This window comes from Tupaia chinensis, unplaced genomic scaffold (genome assembly GCF_000334495.1).
Source record: "Tupaia chinensis unplaced genomic scaffold, TupChi_1.0 Scaffold140308_1, whole genome shotgun sequence".
Lineage (NCBI taxonomy): Eukaryota > Metazoa > Chordata > Mammalia > Scandentia > Tupaiidae > Tupaia > Tupaia belangeri.
Window position 1 is genome coordinate 371,586 of NW_006200185.1, and position 7,741 is coordinate 379,326.

The 7,741-nt window shown below is 37.8% G+C and overlaps 1 protein-coding gene across 1 annotated transcript in view; it reads left to right on the top strand.

Moving 5' to 3' along the window:
• MBNL3 (muscleblind like splicing regulator 3) overlaps positions 1-7,741 on the top strand; it is a 122,865-nt gene that overhangs the window by 89,708 nt on the left and 25,416 nt on the right. The gene's annotated exons all lie outside the window — the stretch shown is intronic.

A 7,741-nucleotide genomic window follows, 5' to 3' on the forward strand; every position in this document is an offset into this window, starting at 1 on the left:
TTTCCCTATTTTCCATCACCTTGGCAGTCTTGAGGAATGCTGGCCAGGTAATTGATGGTGGTTTTATCTTAGCCTAACTGCAGAGTTTCTCAAGTACAGTGTTTGCATAAAGTAATAGCATCATGGTATCATTCTAGACAAGTAGCCTGTATTTTTTTGGAGCACTGAGTTTAAACAGATCCCTTCAAAATAATCAAGCTGTATTGGTTCATACTTACTTTCTTATTGACAATTCATCTTGTTCTGATGACAATATAAACATGATCTGCTGCTACACCACTCAGAGGGCATGGAAGATTGTTACTTTTATGCTTCAGTACTTCAGGTCTCATATTTAGCTCAGTGGTGTCTCATTCTAATTCCAGGGGACATCTTCTAAACCATTAACAAAGTAAATTTGAAAGGGTTATGTTACCTTTATTTGTTCCCCATTCCATCAGTGACTATGCAATAAACACACTGAATGCTGAACAATGTGTATAGTGCTCTGATGGAATGAGAACGTGGGAGTAGGACAATCTACTTTCAGGAAAGCCAGTCTCATACATTTGATTCTCAGAATTTAAGATCTGTGTTGACATGGCATCCTTTAACTAGTACATCTTTTTAGATAAATGCAAAAGGAGGTGGGAGGTGCATTGATGAGTCACTCAAGATTTGCACCACGATATTTTTTCCTCACAACATCTAGATAGATTTAAGTAAAAGAAATATATTACATATCCTGTACTATTAGTCTGGCGAGAATATTTGCCTTGGAACTCAGTGTCGATTAATGACCTTTGATAAATTAGCTCCCAGAAGGTTACCAGTGAGCTCTTCAGTGTTCTTTTTTGACCCTCAGTAATACTTTATATGGTTGAACTCCTTGTTCAGACTCTGAATTATATCAGTTCCTGTCTACTTCTAAGGAAATAGGGAAGAGTAAGCCTTCTAGAGACTGAGAATAGTATTGAAAAAACCACTGAGAAGTGACTGTGTTTGGTGAGTCCAGAAAAATGTGAGCAGATGGAGAATAAGCTTTAACTTTTTTCCAAGCGTTATTGTAGGATTGACAAATGAAATTGTACCTGTTTAAGGTATACAACATGATGATTTGAGAAATGTATACATTGTGATATTAGATGACATGGATAAACCTGGAGGGTGTTATGCTAAGTGAAATAAGCCTGAAAGAGAAAGGCAAATGCTGCGTGATCTCCCTTATGTGTGTGAAACACACACATAGTTTCTACGACTTCAGCATGTGCTTGTCAGGGGCTGGGAGTGGGGAAGGAGGGATGTTGGTCAAAGGTGACTATACCAAGGGGGCTTTTTACTCACCATTACTACTCTCATCCTCTCATGGGATGTCCTCATTTCAAACTGAACAGAGAATAGAAGCCAGATTTTATTATCAAACACCTGAGCCCAGCATTTCCTACAAAGCTGGAACATATGTCTTTTCAAAGGTCAAGGGACAGCTTCAGGGCACAGATAAATGCCCTGCTGTGGGGAACTAGAGAACAAAGCATGGGATTAAATGAGGAAAAGGGAGAAATTGCACTCTGCATCTTTTGTTCGGTCTTTACTAGAGTCTCTCTATTCCAAGCCTCAACCTTTCCTGCATTACTGACCATGCTGCCTCACACTGGAGAACAGGTAGTAGTGTCTTTTAGAATCCATTCAGAAATCCATTGAGTTTTCCAGCCTCTTGACTTGTGCTTTCTAATTTGATTCTCCTGGCTTTCTATAATAGAGTACATTTCCCCTTTTTTTTTCCTACAATGAGAGTAATTTCAGATTGCAGATTGCAGAAGATGACTGATAAGACTCACAGGAGTACTATTTATTGTATGACATATCACAAGATTACAAGGCATTACTTAGAACCCAGGGAACAATTGGAAATTGCTTCTCTACCTTGTAGGTTATTTAACAGTAGCTGCTGTGATGTGACAAACTGCTAAGAGATTAATTTCTGCAGTTAGTATGTGTACAAAAAGCTAACCCCAAAATGTTTGATATGATCCTCTTTTGCGGTCTAGAAAGCTACTTTGTATACATACGGTAATTGCACTAGTATGAGAAATTCAAAGTGGGATTTACCAGTCCAATTTGGAAGAAATTTCTTTATTATGGACCCAGATATTACAGAAGTAATGTATAGTTTTATTTAATTTCCCTAGTACCAACTCTCCCCCAAACAACTCTCTACCCCTTTTAATGATTACCCCACAATAATCTAATTCATGTTCCTAGAATATTCAAGCTTTTGTTTGAAAAATTTCCAGTCCTGGTGTCTGTCTGGTTTTACATTAAAACCCATTTGTATCACTGGCTTGAACTTCAGGTCCTTCCACAAAGCATACTTTGATCTGTTTCTAGGATACCAGAAAAGCACACCTGCCTTTACAAAACTGAATATGATTTGCTTCTTATAAGCCCCTAGATAAAGGGAATGTCAACCCAAATGTGATGGTAGCTAGAGAACAGATTCTGCTCAGTGTGACTGTACAATGAAAAAAAGCCACACCTAGTCAATTTGGGTGGAATGCTTGCTGTAGCAGACAAGTTTGTTCACTGTATTTAGCAAGCCTGAAGTGACATTTGCTAGTTATAAAATTTCAACTCTCAGAGCTTTCTGTTGTCTTTATTAGGAAGTTCAACAACTAAAACAAAGTGCAAGATTGCCTAGTATTTTTCAGTGCGGTTTAAGAGAGACTGTTTCTGATGTTCACAGCAACAACAACAAATTATAAACGTAAGAACTCTCCTTGGCATACCAGGAGGCTAACATGAGCGCTGTAAGGGGAATGTTAGGAAAAGTAGAAACACCAGATTGCTCTTGAGCAAAGCTAAATTTGTTAACACTTCAGTTTCACAACTAGAACTTTTAGTTACGGGGAAGAAGGCTCACTATGGGATGTGATGGGCATATGTATAAAGGAGACATTTTACATCTCTAGACTGGTACATATCTGGGAAATTCCTTTAGTTTCTCTCTTTGGATGTGATTCAGTTAGAAGCAAATCTTGACACACAAGTGAACTTGACCCAGTTGAGTGTAACCACCTGGTGATTTGTATGGAGGTTCAGCACATTCGAGGTTCCACTGGGATATGCCAAGTCCTCTGGTTCTGTCATTTGCTTTTTTTTTTTTTAAGAGATTTTTGCTACAGAGTGTGTGCGCATGCCAGAGAGATAGAGAGAAAGTGAGAAATCACCTTCCTGGGGAGATGGTCATACCGCAAATCCCTTCTCCTCCATTCTCTTCTCAGGATTTTGGGCGTGCACGCATGTGTGTCTCAAGCTGCCGAGTCCAGAACTTGAACCACAGTCGACTATGTGGGAGTCCAGCACCTTAACCACTATACCATCTGCTGGCCCCCTGCTCCTTGCTTTTAATGGCGTGTATTCCTATGGCCTAACTGTTATAGAGTTCTAGACCAGGAAGGTCATAAACAAGGGTTCCACTTCAGGGTTTTCCTTTATCTCAGATTGAATAACCTGATGTCTGTCTAGACTTCTCCCGCCTCTTCATGTCATTTTTCTATCTACCAAATTAACAAATCTGACATAAATGTATTAAAGAATGAATGTTATGTAAAACTTCAGCGCCAAGAAAAAAGTAGCAAGTTCAATAGGAAGAACGGAAATATACTATTATAGTTAAATGAAAATATGTTTAGATTTGTTAAACTAAACTGTTTTGGCCTAAAGTGGCTGCTGTACTCCCACATTTGGATTCTTATGGATAAGCAGAAATTATACATAGTAGGCTGCTTTCCTGAGCTGGTAACTAAGTTACAGGCAATCATACTAGTCACAGTTCCATCAATCGCAGAAAGCCCATCTTTTAGGGTGTTTGTACAGCCTACCCTCCAGCTGTAAACAATCCAATGATTTCTCTACCTCACTCACTCACTTCCATTTTTTTTGTACAGCACTTTCCCTTTACTCCACATGTCACTTTCCCTTTCCACCAACTTATATACCCTATGACCACGTGGCTAGCTGGAGTCTTTGGGCCATCTTTTGGGAGATAGCCTGATTTAAATCACCTGCTCTTTGTTTAAATAAACTTATATTTTTTTTTTTAACAGACTTAAGTGTTTTCAATGTTTTTGTCTAAATTTTGTTTTTAACAGACTCAAGTGTTTTCGATGTTTTTCTCATTTAAGTATGAGATGTAAGGTATTATATTACTCTAGGATACTGAACTGGAACTTAATATTTTTAAAAGAATTATTTATTTATTTCTATTCATGATTATTCTTAATTTGATGAGAGAGAGAGAGAGTGAGAAAGCAAGCCACCAGGTCTGGGACTTGTACTATGTTGGCCATATGAAAGTCCAGCACCTTAACCACCATGCCACCTGCTAGCCCCAGGGACTAGAACTTTTAAATAACTAGAAATAAAATTGGAAAGTATTTATTTAATTTTTGAAATAGTTACATGACTTGGTAGTTGAGAACAAGAAGATAATATCCTTCCCTCAACCAATATTTATTCTACATTTTGAAAGTTTGTATTAGAGTTACAATTTTTATAATTTTTCACAAACTCCCTTTATTGACTGGAGTAGTTATATTCTAAAGGACATTAGGGGATGAGAAGCAAGGGCTCAGGAAAAAAAAATCTTTTAACAGTCTCGAGAATGTGAAGTTCTCCGTTGAAAATTATATATATGGTAATGTCACTAATTTGATTATCACAGACTGCACGCATGCACTGAAAAATCATATTGCATGCTATAAAGATATACAATGATTAAATGTATATAAGAAATCATAAAATACAAGAAAATTTTAAAAAAACTAAAAATTTAAAGAATTATTATTGTCATGGTGCTTTGATAAAAATAACTGTGAAAAAGTGGGCCAGAGATTTTGTAGATATAATAGAAAAGGATACTATGTCCATATTCTAGATTACAATATCATGGTCTGTAAAGAAGTTACAATATGTTTGACTGGAGATTTTGCAGATTTTTCAGTTTATCTACCCATGGCATGATAAACAATGGTATTTAGGGTTTTTTTTTTTTATCTTGATGTAGTGTCATTAAATGTTTTGTAAAGCAATTTTTGCCAAGTGTTCAATTAGTAGAAGTGATTTTGTAAAGTGTTCATTCAACAGATAACAGGCATCATGTATTAATTATAAGGTTAATATGTATGCCCTTGTAATTATGACTGTCATTATCATGTGAAGTTTCGTATCGACTGAGGTTGACCAGATCACATCATGAGAGTGCCTGGAGTGCTACCGTGCAAAATTTCCTTTGGATTTTACTACATTTTCTAAAAGATTAGATAATATTTTACTTTTAGCAGTAGCAACTTAAACCTGTAACTTTGCTTGCTCAACAAACATTGTTCCCAAAGGAACAGGACTTACCTGGAGGATAATGAAGGTTCAGGGCCCCTCACATGCATAGTTGCCTTCCAACACCCTGAGAGAGGCCCTTCGTAGTATCTTTACACCGTGTTTGTAAAATTGGCAAAAGATATTTGCGTGTTCTTAGTTCATAAAACTTCCCTCCCCCATGCAGTGATCTAAGCATCAGGCCCCTCAGATTCTGGATTCCCTCTTGATTGCAACTACTGGTCCGAAGTAGAGGTGTTATCCAGGTCCTTTCCTGAGACTGTGTATGTCACAGGCCAAAACTCCTCTCACATTCAAGCAAAATAAATCCACCAACAGTGAGTTTGGTGCCTTGCCCGAACTCTGTTAATACATAGTATGAAATCTGTTTTTTCAAAATTAAATGAAAATGCTACACTTTCACAGCAAAGCAGAGGGCACTTACACAGGATAACTTTTACAGTGCCCAATTTCTTTGATGGTAACAAATGTCAACATTCTCCATTTATCCTCCCTTATATAGTCCCATGGGATAAATTAAATGTAATCTCTCCTTGGCCCATTTTGTGTCCTTCTCCTCTGGGGCCGATTAGCTCAGATGGTTAGAGCCTGGTGCTAATGAGACCATGTGGGCCTGTTAGCTTCCCTGTTCATGGTCATAGTCTAAGCCACAGCCAGCTTCCTCAAACTTGCTTGCTGTTGATCACAAGCAAAGATGAAGACTAGGGGTTCGAAAGGTTTTGAGAAAATGTTTTTTCTCAATGGAGGAGAAACAATAACAAACAGAACCAATGCTTGACAAGCTCACCTATAAAGCATGTTTGTTTTTTTTTTTTTCCATCAAACCATCCTCTTGTGCAGGTAGGTAAGGTTCAACAGTTTGTCACTGAGAGGGCCATTGGGAGACTTCATGTAAAAGGCTGTGGTTGCCTCACCAACGCAAAATCTTAAAGTGGTTCTCCTAAACCTTTTTTAATTTGTCTAATAGCCTTTAAGGGACTGTCAAATATTAATTCAAACCCTTCTTCATGTAGTATAGTGTCTATTATGTGGCTACCAACCTCATTAATAATGCACTAGCCCCTTGGAACCACATATTGTGTAACAAGTTACACATTATATCTATAATATCACTAAACTTTTTCCCCCCCCAGAATTGTTCATTGGGAACCTTCTGGTACCAATGATTTAGCTACTCCAAGTAAAAAATACTTATGTGGGAACCAGCAAATGGTGTAATGCTTATGTTGCTAGACTCCCATGTAGTCAACCACGGTTCAAGTCCCGGACCTGATGGCTTTAAACTCACTCCTGGCACATGTGCATGTGTGCCCAAGATCCTGAGAGAATGGAAGAGAAGGGGTTATGGCATAGCAATCCCCCCTGGCGGTTGATTACTCACTTTCTGTTTCTGCAGGAGTACATGTGCCCATTAGCAAAAGTCTCTCTTAAAAAAAAAAAAAGTGGTATGTGTATTCAAATAAAATAGTCTGCACTTTTCATGCTGTTTGATCTAGCATTTCATATCTTTATCAGAAGACAGTTTGGGGGCCAGCAGGTACAGTGGAGGTTAAGGTGCTGTTAAGGTGCTGGATCCCACATAGCTGACTACTTGGTTCAAGTCCCAGACCCAGTGGCTTGAAAATCGTGCCAAGCATGTGTGTGTGTGTGTGTGTGTGTGTGTGTGCCCAAAATCCCCAGAGGAGAATGGGAGAGAAGGGATTGTATCATGGCCATCTCCCTTGAGGGGTGATTTCTCACTTTACTTCTCTCTGTCTCTCTCTGGCCAGTGCACATACCCTATGGCAAAAACCTTAGGGGTGGAAAAAGACAGTTTGGGAGTGGCCATCTGCCTAGTATTTTCTTCAGTAGAGAGTAAGAGTGATTAATTTATTTAATCTCTCTGCCATTACTTTTGATCCTTGAGTGTTTCTTTTGCACAGATTTTTGGATTGGATTTTTCTCTTTGGTAAACAAACAAAAAAATTAATCAGTGGTCTAGAAGCAATCTCTTTTTTATTCAATTCATTAAATATTTATTGAGCATTTACTCTGTGCCAGGTGTTTTAAAAGATAAGAGATGGATTAAAAAAAATAAGAAACAGTCTCTGTTCTGTAGGAATTAATGATCTAACAATAGTTTCATGTGGAATGAATATTTCTCTGATCCCCTTATTTTCTAATTTGTATCTGATCCTCCTTTTTTTTCTTTAAGCTTTTCTTTTTTCCTTTGCAGAACTATCTATTAACTATGAAAGATTTTGTTTTGATTTGTGTTGATTTGGTGGTGGTGATGATTTTAACTTTATTACCCATTAAAGCTGCACTTTGCACTGACATGTTTATAAATAGTCTCCAGATCTTCTGTGGATTCCTTGTTGTATTCAGC